We start from the raw sequence: 15,524 nt of genomic DNA, 5'->3' as shown, positions 1-15,524 counted from the left end.
TGGGTTTGGGGGAGGAAAACCACAGAGGTAAAGTGTTATTTTCATCACATTATATCAAAGGTACATACTATCACTGGGACTTATCACAACTGATGTTAATCTTAATCATCTGCCTGATGTAGTGTCCGTAAGATTTCTCCACTGTAACGTTACTCTTTTTTGTTTGTTTTGTTTTACTCCCTTTTCATACTCTACTCTTTGAAAGGAAGTCACTGCCTGAAGCCCACATCAATTCTTTGGAATTCTTCTGCCCAGGATATTTGTCTCTTCCCTCATATTTATTTGTTTGTTCATTCATTTAGTTATCAGTATGGACTCATAGATATTTATTTTATATTTTATATTTTGGGCTATAATCTGACACTACCATATTTATTTTGTTGGCTCCTGTGTCTCTTTGACATACCCCCATCTTTGCGTGTGTGTGTGTGTGTGTGTGTGTGTGTGTGTGTGTGTGTGTGTGTGTCCTTACTTTCTGGTACAAGATGCTGTAAGCTTATCTTGCATATTTCCTTCCCTAGTCCTAGAATCAGTCAGTTCTTCAAGGAGCCCTTGTTCATTTCACTGGAGAAGGGTATTAGAAACCAAGATCTGGGTGCTAGGTGTGCACATTGCTACTGGAGTGACACACTAAATTAGGAGAGTGCCATCATTTGTAAAATGGAGATACTCAGTGTTTCCCTGGTCTCCCAGTTACATCACTCATACGATGGCATAACCGTTACAAATTAGAGACTCAGTTTCCCATGACAGAGGTGAAACACAGCGCTAATTCAGTTTCCTGGTATTAGGGGATTTCCCTGATCCCTAGGTTTGGATGATCTGAAAGAGAAGCCCCCTAGGAGATCTCCATCACCCCTTTTTTCCAGATAGGAAAACAGTCTACAGAGGGGCAGTGTCTTGCTAAGATCCTAGAGTGAGCTTGCAAAGCTGGACCTGTGGGAAGGTGGTCTCCAGATTCCTACACAGGGCCATCCTCCAAACCTCGTATTTATCCATCACCCCCACATCCCTACCTGGCTCTGTCACTGCTGGATACTGGAGGATGCCATTTCCCTAGGAAAAGAAGCGCCTGGAAGCCATGGAGCTCTTCCGGCCCCATGTTCAGACCTGGGAACTCCCCGTGGGGTGAGTCTTCTCCAGCTGCAGGCTTTCTGTCCAGCACTCATTCGGAAAAGGTTGTTCTCAAAGAAGCTAGAAATCAGTGCAAGCACATTGGAAGGTCTAGGCTTCCTGATAGAGAAAATACTACTCGGAGAATCTCTCCTCTCTCAGCATCCATCTATCCTTCCCCCAAGGGACAGAGCCCCTCCCCTCAAATAACCTGTTTGTCACATTTGTCCCAAGAGCAGAGCTCCAAAGTGATGGGAAAAGGGTTCAGGGAAATCTGAGTTACCCACCTTCTCCCCACCTCACCCCCACGGTTGTCTTTCTCAGGAAGTGATGACCTCAATCAGAAGCCACCTGCTGCACCCACTTCACTTAACACCACCTCTAACCTCCAGGCTTGACATGTCTCCCTTAAGGAGAAGCCAGCTCTATTCTACCTACTTTCTTTAAAGGAAATTCTTTCCTCCTCACATTCCATTCTTATTCCATCCTCCACTGCACGTGGAATTTATTCCTGCATCGCCTCTTTTTATCTGCACCAGCTCCACAATAAGAACGGGATGCGGGCCGCTCAGAGTGATGTCCCTCCCATCCGACTGTCCAGAACACTTTCAGGCAGAGGGGCACAGGATGCCAGCATTAACTCCACTCGTTCACAGATAACCAATGTGAGGCTTGGAGAGGCAAAGAGATTGCTCAAGAAAGACCCACAGCTCTTTGGAGATGACCCAGAATTGTCTAGACCAGATGTTCTATCATGAAATGATCTATCTATCTATCTATCTATCCAGTCTATCTATTGGTTGATCCAATCATCTACCTATTAAAATCCCTCACAGCAGACTTGGTATCTCCTAGCATGGAAGGTTCAGTTGTGATCAGGCAGGCATGTTTCATTAGCCCTTGAGGGATTAAAAGAGTCCCTGTGCCCATGGAGAGAGGGTTCCCGAGGAAGGAAAGCTTCCCTTACATGCCATCTGCCCTGAGCAGCCCTCAGCACCGTCGCTGGGCTCAGGGGCAGATGTCAGAATGTCCCTTTTCCAGAAGCCACTGGAAGCTGCGGGGAGTTTGCCAGAAGAAAGAATATCCTGTCTCTCAGTCTGAGCAACGAGGAGCTGGCACACATGAGTCTGAGGAAGGCCTTCGAAAGCCACTGCATCCAACCTGTTAAGAACACAAACCCCTTTCTCTCCTCAGTTCTGGTTTAGTAGGTTTGGGATGGGATCTAACCCAGGGGGTTCTAAGACCCAGTACATTTGTGAACCACGGTGATAGGCTGCTTTGAGCTCAGGAGAATCCGCAAGGGACAACCAGCCATGGTGAAGATCAAAGCTGATAAAACCACTTCTTCCTTCCCCGCTGCCCTGTGAGCTAGGACTGCAGGGAGATTTCAGGCCCTGGGCACCTGGGCAGCCCTCGATTCTGCCATTTGTGCCCCTCACTCACCAGAAGCCAGGGAGCCAGTTTCTCTGCTTCTAAGCCACTCCAGTTTCTGAACCTTTGAAGCTAATATGTGCAAATTGCTTCAGGAAATGTCCATTGCCCAAATCCAATTCTAATACTACTATGTTGCTAGAGCGCTTGCTTCTGAGAATGAGCTCATGCGAGACTGATGTTTAGAAAAATCTTTACAGAAAAGCAAAATGGGCTGGGCTTGGGGGACGCTACACAGTTTGCAAATTTCCTCCCTGCTTTCCTTCCACTCTTGTTTATTCTTCCTTTCCCCCTCCCACCTCCCCTGCCCTCCCATTTTTTCTCTTTTACTTCCACATCCTGAGAACATTTTAATTTAGGAAAGAAATGCTATATAAGCCAAAGTTATGTGATATGTGAAAGTATGGGGTGTGGGAGGGGAGGGTAAGAGGGAGGCATCTCAACAACTACCGAGGCAAGGAATTAGCTTTGAAGAGGATTCTAGAAAAACAACAAGCTAAGCAGCGTCTTCCAGTCTTCACCATCATCCTAGAAGCCGCCTCTGAAGTGTCAGAACCCCTAAAGGTGCAACGACTTGCTTAGAGCCTAGGGGTCCAACAGCCCTTATCCCAAGAAAGGCCAGGGCAAGCATGAGAATAAAGGGCATTCTTTTCAGCTGATGTATAGTTGATTTACAACATTGTGTTAGTTTCAGGTGTACAGCATAGTGATGCCGTATTTTTGCAGATTATATTCCATTATAGGGTATTACAAGATAATGGGTGTAATTCCCTGTGCTATACAGTGTATCCTTGTTGCTTATCTATTTTATATATATATATATATATATATATATATATTTTATATATAGTAGATGATATCTGTTAACCCCATACCCCTAATTTGTCCCGCCTGCCTCCTCTCTTGCCTTTGGTAATCCCAAGTTTGTTTTCTGTGTCTGTGAGTCTGTTTCTGTTTTGTATATGCATTCGTCTGGCTGCCCATACACAGCAATTCAATCGAGTGTTGCTGCACCGCCCAGTCCCTCTTCTCCTGGCTGAGACCTTTACAATGTGTGACTGGTAAATCGTAATCTGAACATTTGGATTGCACGAGAAGAGACAGAAATCTAGAAGTGAACATGGAGAGCAATTTCTCAAATAAGCAGAAGCTTAGTTCTTGGGTCTGGAAAGACAGTTGATGGGTTCATCCAAAGGCTGCCCTGGAGAGGAGCATTGGCTTGGGGTGGTATCAGGTGGAATGTTTCATAGAAAGAAAGGGGAGTGTTCGTTAGTCAAGCAGAAGCCAGTTAAAAGAACACCTGTTGCATCTGAGAATTCCCAAGGAACAGCTCTCCTCCTCCGTGTGCTGTCTTCTTGAGCTGTGCTCCCCGCCTCCCACAGCCCGCCATGCTGGGGCTGCAGTTCACTATCTCATAGACCAGCCTCTCTTCTCCCTGGTTCAGTGGAATGCCTCCCTGTGTCAACTGTGCTTGTCAGTGTAATGAAACGGTTTACAAAAACCAATGAAATAAGAGTGCTGAAAGAGAGTGGTTTCCACAAAAACTAAGTTTAATTCTTTGGAAAGGCTCTTCCTGTAAAGAGCCTAAAAATAACTGCAATTGAATTAGGCATGGGCGAGATGACTTTAAAATATTGAGGAAAATTGTATAAATCTAAAAATACCTGCACTTACAAGACTTTAAGTTCTCACTTATTTTAACGGAATCAAAATTGGAAATTATAGGCGATGTGTTTGGGGTGGGGTTTACATAAGAAAGAGGACTGGAAACTCCAGACAAAGGACTTGGTCTCAAAGAAAAGCTCTTGGCATTCCGTGAAATTCTCGCCTAATGAATGATGTAAATTTTAAGTTAGAGTAAAATGTTTAATGTGTTATTGTTTCATGATTAATGGGAATCGTAAAACTCATGATGGGTCATATATGGCTCATAAAGGAGGTTAGATTTTTCCCTGCAGTAGTGGAAAACCCCTGAAGAATTCTAAGTAGGCAGTGATGTGATTGGTTCGGCCTCTCAGGTAAGATCACTGACTGTGTATTGGAGATGGATTGAAGGGGGTGGGGGCCGGCATCAGAAGAAAGAGATCAGCAAAAAAGTTAGCATATGGGATGAGTGGTAAGAGTCTTGAATCAAGAAAAGGGAGATGGAAAGAAGGGGACAGAACAGAGGAAATATTCGGGAGGTAGAACAGACAGGATGAGGTGATCCGACCCAGGGGTTTGTAGTCTGGGTGACTGGGTGGGTGGTTGGAGGTGCCTCTAACTAGTTCATGGGAGATTCAGGTGCACTAACAGGGACCGGGCAAAAATTTGATTGAATCAAGACAGGAGTTGGTGACCTCTGTACGAGGTCTCAAATGGACTTCCCCTTCCTGTCTGTCTTCCCAGGAGCAACATGTCTTTTCAGAGCCACATGGAAGTGTTCAGTTCTTGAAGCCCCACCCCACATGGAGCTGATCCCCCAGATGGATGTGCACCCCTGCTCTATCTCAGGCTCTTACACTGTAGCACTGAGCTTACTACCTTGAATCCTAGAGTTATTTGTTTGCTCATCTCTCTTTCCTGCTAAATTGCGAATCTGATACCAGAGGCAACATCTTCTTCAACTTCATGCCATTAATTCATAACCCAGTGTCAAGCACATACTGACACCTCAAGCAATTAGGATTAGTCATAAACTAATCAACAGTGTCATCTTCCAAATGATTATTTGAATTATATTGGTTTCTCCATCTGCTCTGCACATTGCCGTAGCTGTCTCTGCTGATCGTAATTTTTATCAAAAATTTATTAGGTCTACCCTACCTCCTACATCCAAAAAGAATCTGATACAATGACATCAGTGGCATGTAAAACAGAGGTGATAGTAAGAGCATTAAATCTGTGGGAACAACTTATAGAGATTAAAAGAAAAAAGCAAATTTATCACAACTTAAGATTATTGTAATTTAGAATTGAATTTGTTCCTGAGATTCCTGACTACCCAATGTTAAAGAGGAAATTATTGAAGCAACATATGGAATTGTTCCAAATCGTTTTTACCAAACAGTTCCATAGGACACCAACAGGCCATATCATTGGGGGAGGGGAAGACCAGAGCATGCCCTGGGGGTCCTGTTCCCAAATTAGTATAAAAAGTTAAAGATGTTCTCTTTACTAGAAAACATCTTAAGCTTGAATATGGCCAGGTGATGTCCTGAATGTCTCAGGGGGGATATTGAAACCGGTTGTCTTAGCACTTTATTAAATCTCCCTGAATGGTGCTCTATGGAACCCCAGTCTGGGGAATATTGGTTTAATGCAGACCGGAACGCTGCAGTTTCAGGAGAGGTGGCTAGAGTCTAATCGTTAAGAGCCCTCAGGCGGATGAGCTGGTGCTCTATGTGTACAGGCTGGTGAAAAAATTTCCCCTGCTGTCTGTGCATTCTTTTTTCTTTTCCATTTTATTTAAGGTATAATTTAAATACAGTACAATTCCCCCCCCCACCCCCGCTTTCACGTTCATTTCTGCCAGTTTTGACAAATGCATGCAGTTGGGTAACCACCATCACAACCAGGATACAGAACAGTTTCGTCAAACCAGCGCCCCCTCCCCGCAATTTCCTTGTAGCCCTTTATAGCCAACACTCTCCCCCACCCCTTGTCCCTGGCAACCACTGATCTGTCTTCTGTCTCTACAGTTTTGCCTTTCTAGAATATCATGGAAAAGGAATCAGGAAGTCTGTAGCCTTTTGAGTCAGTGTAATGCTTATGAGTTCACACCAGTTTCACTTCTCGGCGGCACGTTGTTTTTACTGCAAGTAGGGAGGGACCATATCCATGGACTATCCATCCGCCAGGTGAAGGACATGTGGATGGTTTTCAGTTTTTTGACAATTACTAAGAAAATTCCTCTAAGCGTCAGGATATAGGTTTTTTGTAAACCTGAGTTTCAAATCATTAGGCAAATAATAGCTAGGAGTGGGAATGCTGAGTCATAGGGTGAGTGTATGGTTTTGTTTTATTTTTTTACATCTTTATTGGAGTATAATTGCTTTACAATGGTGTGTTAGTTTCTGCTTTATAACAAAATGAATCAGTTATACATATACATATATCCCCATATCACTTCCCTCTTGTGTCTCCCTCCCTCCCACCCTCCCTATCCCACCCCTCTAGGTGGTCACAAACCACTGAGCTGATCTCCCTGTGCTATGCGGCTGCTTCCCACTAGCTATCTATTTTACGTTTGGTAGTGTATATATGTCCATGCCACTCTCTCGCTTTGTCACAGCTTACCCTTCCCCCTCCCCATATCCTCAAATCCATTCTCTAGTAGGTCTGTGTCTTTATTCCTGTCTTACCCCTAGGTTCTTCATGACATTTTTTCCCCTTAAATTCCATATATATGTGTTAGCATATGGTATTTGTTTTTCTCTTTCTGACTTACTTCACTCTGCATGGCAGACTCTAGGTCTATCCACCTCATTACAAATAACTCAATTTTGTTTCTTTTTATGGCTGAGTAATATTCCATTGTATATATGTGCCACATCTTCTTTATCCATTCATCCGATGATGGACACTTAGGTTGTTTCCATCTCCAGGCTATTGTAAATAGAGCTGCAATGAGTGTATGTTTAAATCTGGAAGAAACTACCACCTATTTTTTCCAGGGTTTTAGGCTTTTGTTCCGTAGGAGACCCTAGGAGCAGGATGGTACTTCTGCCCCCTCCTCCTGCTGTTCCTTTCCTGAGGGGGCCCCACCAGGGAGACTTTTGAAGGTCTCTGGGCCCTAGTCTTTTGTGTGAGAAGCCGAGGAGGTCCGTGGAGAGCACCTGACATGGGTACAAATCCCCCTTGTATCTGTGCTCCCCCCCCCACCCCACCCTGGGCATCTATAATCTCTTATTTGCCTACCTAGCCTTTAGCAACTTATTAACATTTTAGCTGAATTCTCCTCAATGGTGTTCAGTTACACAAGCTCTTAGAGAGCTGTCTGTAGGTGGAGGTACCAGTCTTTCCTCAGATGTCTGGTTAGTTGGTTGCCCCGTGACCTGGGCTCTCTGATGGGTTCAGGAAAATGTGTGACCCTGCAGACCTCCAAACTCCTAAGGGTAGGAGCGATGCTTTTTGCAGCTCTTTTCATCCTGTACAGAAGCTGGAAGTCCTGCAGGTGAAAATTTAAGCATGTGAACTTGAACCCTGGTGTATCATTCTCCTCTACCTCAGGGTATTCAGAGAAAGACCAGGTGAGGTCTGCTGGAAGATGACATTGCCATTCAGTCGTTCATTTGGTCCTTTTTATTGAACCCTACTTTGAGCCAGGTGCTGCGCTGGGACTGGAGATTGAATAGTGAGTTAAGAGGGGTTGCTTGCTCCCAAGGAATTTAGTCTAATAGAGAGACAGCTCCATAGGCATCTGTCAGTCAGTGAGCACAGGGTGCTGCAGGGAATGTTATCCAGTGGGGGTAGGAACTGGGAGCTGTCCAGGAAAGCTGCCCAGAAAGAGTGATGTCTGAGACCGAGGTGAATCTGGCCAGGGGGCAGGGGATGGGCTGTATCAGTGGGGAGTGCAGTTCATGTGGCTGGAACATGGACACAGGGTACCAGGAGGCTGGAGAGAGTTGAGTCCAGTGTGCCAAGGAGGCGAATTCATGGAGTGGTCAAGAGCCGGCTGGGCTGTCGGGGCTGAGTCCTGGCCCTGCCACTTAGCGTCTGGGTGGCCTCAGATAACTATTTACTTTCTTCCTCAATTTCCTCCTCTTGGAAGTGACGATATGGTAGCACATACCTCATGCACTTGTGAGATGTGAGATGTGTGGTGACATGGAAGGCACTTAGCACAGGGCCTGTCGTTGTGAGGGCTTCAGGATTAGCTGTAGTTAAGCAGGAACCAGACTGTGAGGGGTCCTGAGAGCCACAGAACGGGTCTGGATAAGGTCTTGAAGGAGTTGCGAACATCGGAAGGTGATATGATTAGCTTCGCTTCAAAAGATAAACTTGACTGCAGCACAGGTGGGGGACTGAGAAGGAAAGAAACTGGAGTTGAGGAGGGCATTGGGAGGCAGAGGTGACCAGGACCTGAAGCAAGGTGGAGGCAGGGGCTGGAGAGGGGAGTGGATGAACTGAAGGTAGAATGGACACATCTGGTGCTTGGCTTAAAGAGAACAGGAAGGCAAGAGTGATGCAGCCCAACTTTCTGTGGAGGATGCTCACATACAGGAAGGTGTAGAAACGCTCTTAATTCTCATCAGCGGGCATCATGTCTTCTGAAGTTTTACATTCTCCAAACCTGTGTCGTCCCTGGCATAGAGAATGTGCTCAAAAAATACCTGTCAGCAGGATTGGCTTCCCCACTTGGTAAGCCACCAAGGTAGATCTAAGTGGAGACCTTTAAACATCTAACTGGGACCTTGCTGAACATTTTTTAACTCTTAAATCCAAAAGAGAAAGGTACATGGAATGAAGGGAATTCAAGAAAGTACAAAGTAGCAGTAAACTTAACTTCTCTGAAAAAAAATCCAGCACCTTGTAACAAAAATGCGGCAATCTTCTGCAGCTTGCCTCTCAGCCACGACTTCAAGGCAACCTCCAATTTCATGCTGTGAAACTGGGGAAACTGATAAGAAAATCATATCTTTGGAAGTTTGATATAGAGGATATCATCTTTCACTTTTCCCTTGAACTTAATCAAAAACATTCCCCAAGACACAAAAGTCATCTTTTCTTTCCCTCTCTCCATCTCCAACACCCATTGTTCCCTCGGCCATCCACTCCAGTCAAATATTTCAGCTGTAAAATTGGCATGATTTCAAGGTAAAAAGTGGGTTCATTTTCCCTCCCGTGAAAAGTCACACACACTCATTCAGTTTATAAGAGGTGATTACGATACTTTGTCCTTCAAAAAGCCTTTCTGGCTTATCGCAGCACCAGAAGAAAATTCCTAAAAAAAATTTTTGAAATTCATTGTGTCTGAAGAAGGATCAGGTGCAGTCTTTTCCAATACAACATTTACTCTGTATGTCTCTTGTGTTCAACAAGGAACAGGCATGGGTAAATCGAAAGAGAGACAGAGATACAGAGAGAGACAGGGATGGTGACAGACAAAGAGAGAGCTCATTTGAATTTAAAAGATGAGTATGTTCTGCCCAGGTTTCTCACTCCAGGTTCCAGGGCTCCTGACAGCTTGTTCTGAGGACTTTGTGTCAGGCACCAGCCAGGTGCCAGAGGGACACAGGCGTGATGGGATGCAGGATCCTTCAAGAAATCCCTAGCATGTTGGCAGGATAATCAGACATGGTTGAATGCCAAAGGTGAAAGGAATAGATGTGATCTGCAAGGAGGAGACGGGCGGAGGAGGAGATATGGGGTCAACTGGGAACCCAGGGAGGAGCAAAGGCAACTCACATCTAGGGAACCCATGATGCCCCCAGAGACTGGTGGAAGGACTTCTCATACAGGACTCCATTCAATTCTCATAACACCTCTACAAAACAGACGTCACCATCCAGCTTGCAGATGAAGAAAAGGAGGTTCCAAGAGGTTAAGCAAAGTACCCAAGTCAACAGTCAAACTGAAGTTTGTATTTTCTAAAGCTATTACATGTGGTAGGCAGAATAATGGCCTCCCAAAGATGTCCACACATTACTCTCTGGAACCTGTGAATATGTTATGTTGCATGGCAAAGGGGAATGAAGGTTGCAGATGGAATTAAGGTTGGTAATCAGCTGACTCTGAGATGACAATATTCTCCTTGCCAGGCAGACCCAATGTAATCACAAGGGTCCTTATAAATGGAAGAGGGAGGCAGAAGAGAGAGCACTAAAAGGTGGCAGCTGGGGAAGGACGCCACCTGCCGTTGCTGGCCTTGAAGATGGAGGAAGAGGGTCATGAATAGGGAGGGCAGGTGGCCTCTGGAAGCTAGAAAAGGTGAGGAAACAGAAGGACCCAGGGACCCAGGCCTTCATTGGCAGCAGCCCAAGAGCGGGTAGGGGAGAGATGCCTCTTCCAATGAAAGGGAGCTGAGGTCCAAATTCTCAGAGAGACCATCTTGGGGTTTTGCCAGCTTTTCCAGAGATCACACAATTGGACTCCAAGGCCTTGAGCTCAGCCTGCAGCATCTGTTCTGCCACTCCCCCATCCCTGCTCCCATCCCTCACGTCTTTGACTCATGGCTTCCATCCAGCAGGACTTCTGGTGCTGTTCTGGGGTAGAAAGTGTGTCTGATTCAGCAAAGTGAGATTTGCAGAGAATTCCAGGAGAGGCAGTTAGGTCGCGAGGGATGGGAACCACAAGTTCAAGTAAAAAGAGGTAAAGGAGGCCAGGGGCAGTCCTGTTAAGGTACCACAACTCCAAGGACAGAAAACCAAGTGCAGCCAGCTCTCTCACATGCTGGAACCAGCAGAAAGCTTCAGGGAGGCCAGTCTTCTCCATCATCTCCGACACAGTGTGTCTTGCCCACCCTGCTCCTCACTGGGCATCTGCTATAGATCTCATCACTGCTATGATATCATTGCCGCTAGGACATGGATGGGACTGGATATACTAAATCACGCATTCATCCTGACACCTCCAATGCAAAGTCAATGCCACAGGCTCTTCCTCACCTCCTGCCAACCCAAATTTGATCCTCCCTTTCTTCCACAGCGAGAACCCTGGTTTTAAATTGTCACTATGTTTGTTCATTTGCTCCATCCCATAATGTACATCCAATAGTCTCAGACTTACTACATTATCACCAGTACCAACCACAAACCTGTGATATCTGCTTGCTGTTCTTTCTGTCCTTGGAATATATTGCAGTGAGGGCGTGCCTTCTGGGGGCTCTAGTCAAAGGCGAGTGCAGCTTTACTGCTATAACCCACGAGGCACCAAGAGATTCAGAAAACGAGGCACTTCCCAGTCTACCTATGCCATGGGTGTCTGTCCACCCTCTGAAGCTCAAACACAGCCCTGGAATGCGTGTCCACAGTGCTGGGTGAAAAAAACACAGGGCCATCCCCTCAGCAAGCTAGGTTGGTCAATGACACTATTTTAGCGGGTGTCCGAAGCCAAATAGAGCTTCAAGGGCATAAGGCGTTCCCTCCAGTCCAGACGCAGGTCAGGCAGCTCTGGAGACACAATAAACATGCCTGCAACAGTCAGGACGTAGCGTCTCCTGGGGGCATCAGAGACTACTAAGCAAGCTTCTGTACATTCAGTGTCATCCTCCTGCATTCACTGGGCAGCATTGTGTAGTCAGCACAGGGCACATGGCCAAACGTGGCCAGCAGTTACTGAGAGTTGATTACGTCCCTGGCATGCTCTCTAGTGATCTACAAGCATCGTGTCGTGTGATCCTCGCCTTATGACAACACAGGGGGCAGCACTATTATTAACTCCACTTTACAGATGAGGAAAGAACAGGCTTGGGGGCCAGGTTTAAACTCAGGCCACCTGACCCTGGTCTCTATCTTAGTTAGTGTAGGCAGGCTTCCATGTGGTGGAAGGAAATCACATCTACACCAGAGAGACTTACAACACGACTACCTGAGCAGATCATCCTGGTTTGCCCAGGACTTCCCAGGTGTTAGTGCTGAAAGTCCCGCATCCCAGGAGACCTCTCGGTCCTGGGCAAACCTGGGTGGTAGTTCACTCTCAGTGCCTCTTGGCTCCATCTTTTTTCAGCTCTCATTGAGAGCCTCAAGGACTTTACGGGTCATCTTGTCTGGGTCTCATGCTACGCTTGACCCTCTCCCGCTCTGTCCCTGTGATGTGGTTTACTCACATCTGCTTCTACTTCTCCAGAGGTCAGAAACTCACACCTGTCCCAGTCAGCCCTTGCTGTTTGACCGTGCTGACTCTGAGTGCTGACTCATCAGTTGGAGACTGACATCACGTAGCCACCTTGCCAGAAGAGATTCTTCTCAACACTGTCACCTCAGGAAGGAAGCTTTGGGGTTGTCCCCCAAGGTCCCAAGGACATGCCTGTGGAACAGTAAAGACAGCGAGCTGGCAACATCCCAATTTTCTTCCCTGAATTTGGGCAAGAATGATCCCCAGAGATGCTCACAGGTCACTGCTTGTGTTTCCTCCCACGCATCCCCCGCCTGGTGCCCAACGTCAGAAGGATGACTCAGCTGCAAGAGGCTGCGGCCTGCGGGACACAGGTCTCAGGAGGGGCCCTGAGTAAGCACGCCTGCAAGGGACCCGCTTCCTTAACATCCTGCTGCTTGACGGAGATCAGCCCTATTTTTCTCATCTTCTTTGTCAAGATACTGCCCTTTCATACCTACTTCCAACTGAGAGTTTTATTAGTAACCCAAATATTATCTGTGATTATCTGTAGGCTTTTGACACGAGTGGGAAAAAATAACCTCATTAAGTCCCCTTTTTATGAAATGTTTAAATGGGACCCACTCAGAAGGATTTCAAGTTATGCACTGTTGAATCAGAAGATGAATCTTGACAGGCAAGAGGCACTTAAGTCCATTTACGCAGTTTTGTTTACTTGCTGTTGAGTTGTGTACATTTTTAAACAGCCAAGTAAAACCCAAACCAGTCATTGCCTGAACTCATGTTTGTGAAAATGGGGAAAGAATCTTCCCAACCAGAATGAGGTCATGCTCCTGAGGTTGAGGAGGGTCAGGAGTTTTGCCTGAATAATTTTATAAAGTTTATTTGAGATGGAAGACCTAACAGTGTAAGCAGATGCTAGTTTAGTGATATCATTAGATGGACCAATTAAGATGTTTGCCTGATGTCAGCTGACTTAGGCGGTCAGGGGACATTCTCCACCTGATGCCTCACCTGGGCAGAGACAGAGGTTGATTGCCCCCAGCAGGGTGGTTGTCCTGGAGGACAGACCTCCAGAAGAGAGGCAGATCTGGGGCATAGTTCAGGGCCCTGCCCCGGCTGGGAAGTGGCCAGGCCAGTGGTGGCTTGAGATAGTTCCCTGAGCCCAGGTTACATCAGTTGGAGACAGGAGTCAGGCGAAGAAAGAAGGCTTTCTCTCTTCCCCAGCTGGCTCCTATGGGGTGGTCAGCAGCTTGAAGAGTTGGAAAGGGGCAGTTGGGATATTAAATAAAGCGAAATTTGGGGACAATTTGATCTAGTCACCTATGATCTTAGCGAAAAAATGAGAGAAATTCCTCAAACCAAATATTTGGGGAATGTGTATAGAATCAACCTCACTAGCTCCCTAGCACCTGCCTTTCTTTCTTTCTCTTTCTTTCTTTTTCTTTCTTTCTTTCTTTCCTTCTTTCTTTCCTCTTCCTTCCTTCCTTCATTCCTTTCTTTCCTTCTTTCTTTCTTCTTCCTTCCTTCCTTCCTTCCTTCCTTTCTTTCTTTCTTTTTCTTTCTTTCCTTCTTTCTTCCTCCCTTCTTTCCTTCCTTTCCCCCTCTTCCTTCCTTTCCCCCTCTTCCTTTCTTTCTTCCTTCCTTCCTTCCTTTCTTTCTTTCTTCCTTCCTTTCTTCCTTTCTTTCTTTCTTCCTTCCTTCCTTCCTTCCTTCCTTCCTTCCTTCCTTCCTTCCTTCCTTCCTTTCTTTCTTTCTTTCTTTCTTTCTTTCTTTCTTTCTTTCTTTCTTTCTTTCTTTCTTTCTTTCTTTCTTTCTTTCTTTCTTTCTTTCTTTCTTTCTTTCTTTCTTTCTTTCACCAAACCTTGAGGCTTGCAGAATCTTAGTTCCCCGACAAGGGATTGAACCCAGACACCTGCAGTGAAAGCACCGAGCCCTAACCACTGGACCGCCAGGGAATTCCCTCTGTAACACCTTCTTAGTAGAGCCAACCTCACCATCAAAGTCTTCAAGGCTCCCATGTGCTATTCTGAGCTTTGCTCCTGCTTCCTACACCATCCTCACGTCCTGTCCTTGGCTCAGCAGGCCTCCTTTGCCTGGAATATTCCGGAAGTGTTATCTTCCAAACTACATAAGTTGCCAGGCCAGCTTAGATGCGACTTCTTCCAGGAAACCTACTATGATTGCTCTATGGAGAGATTTTGCCTTTCTCTTTTGAACTCCCATGATCAATCATTGCTCACTCGCTTTTTCTCTTTCTCTTTCTCTTAAAGTCAGATTTAAGTGGGTTTTTGCTATTTTTATTTTTAGATCACTCCATCACAGTTTATTTCTATATAGGTTATATGTTCTCTACTATAATTATAGATTAACATACTATTTAAATCATTTCAGTAGCTTTGTAGTTAGACCTGTGTTGAAATCCTGGCTTCACCAGTTAGTGGCTGGACTTTGGGTCTACTTTTACTTTATGTCTCAGTTTCTTTTTCTGTGAAATGGAGCGTCATGGACTGAATATTTGAATATCCCCTCCAACGCATATGTTGAAGCCTCTACCACTAATGTGATGCTATTAGGAAGTGGGACCTTTAGGAAGTAATTAGATTTAGATGAGGTTGTCAGTATGGGGGCTCCTATGATAGGATTAGTGCCCTTATAAGAAGAGGCAGGAGAGCTAGCTAGCTCACTCTCTCTCCCCCATGTGAAAACACAGTGAGAAGAGAACCGTCCGCAAGCCAGGCAGCAGGCCCTCACCAGGAACCAAATCAGCTGGTACTTTTATCTTGGACTCTCCAGCCTCCAGGACTGTGAGAACAAGTTTCTATTGTTTAAGCCATGAAGTCTGTGGTATTTTGTTATAGTAGCCAGAGCTGACTAATACAGGGGGATAAGAAGAGTACTAACTTCCCAGGGATTCTATGAGGTCAAATGATATAGTATGCTTGTGAAGACTTAGAAGTCAGAAGGGCATATAGTAGATGCCCAATGCATTCTGGTCATCACTGTCAGGTTGTGATCTCCTTAAAGCACAGACCACAGCTTATTAACTTGGCTTCTACACCATAATGCAATGCCTATCAGTGTGCCTTGCTCTTAGCAGACACTCAGTGACAGTTCGCTACATCAAAGAGTGAGTTATCAATTAATAATGAAACAATGCCCTTACCTGCTCTTCAACACAGCAAGTATGTCTTCTCCCCAGAAATTCCATGGCTGATCCTGAA

Source organism: Delphinus delphis, chromosome 16 (assembly GCF_949987515.2).
Source record: "Delphinus delphis chromosome 16, mDelDel1.2, whole genome shotgun sequence".
In the NCBI taxonomy this organism is placed as follows: domain Eukaryota; kingdom Metazoa; phylum Chordata; class Mammalia; order Artiodactyla; family Delphinidae; genus Delphinus; species Delphinus delphis.
This window is presented reverse-complemented; position numbering follows the sequence as displayed.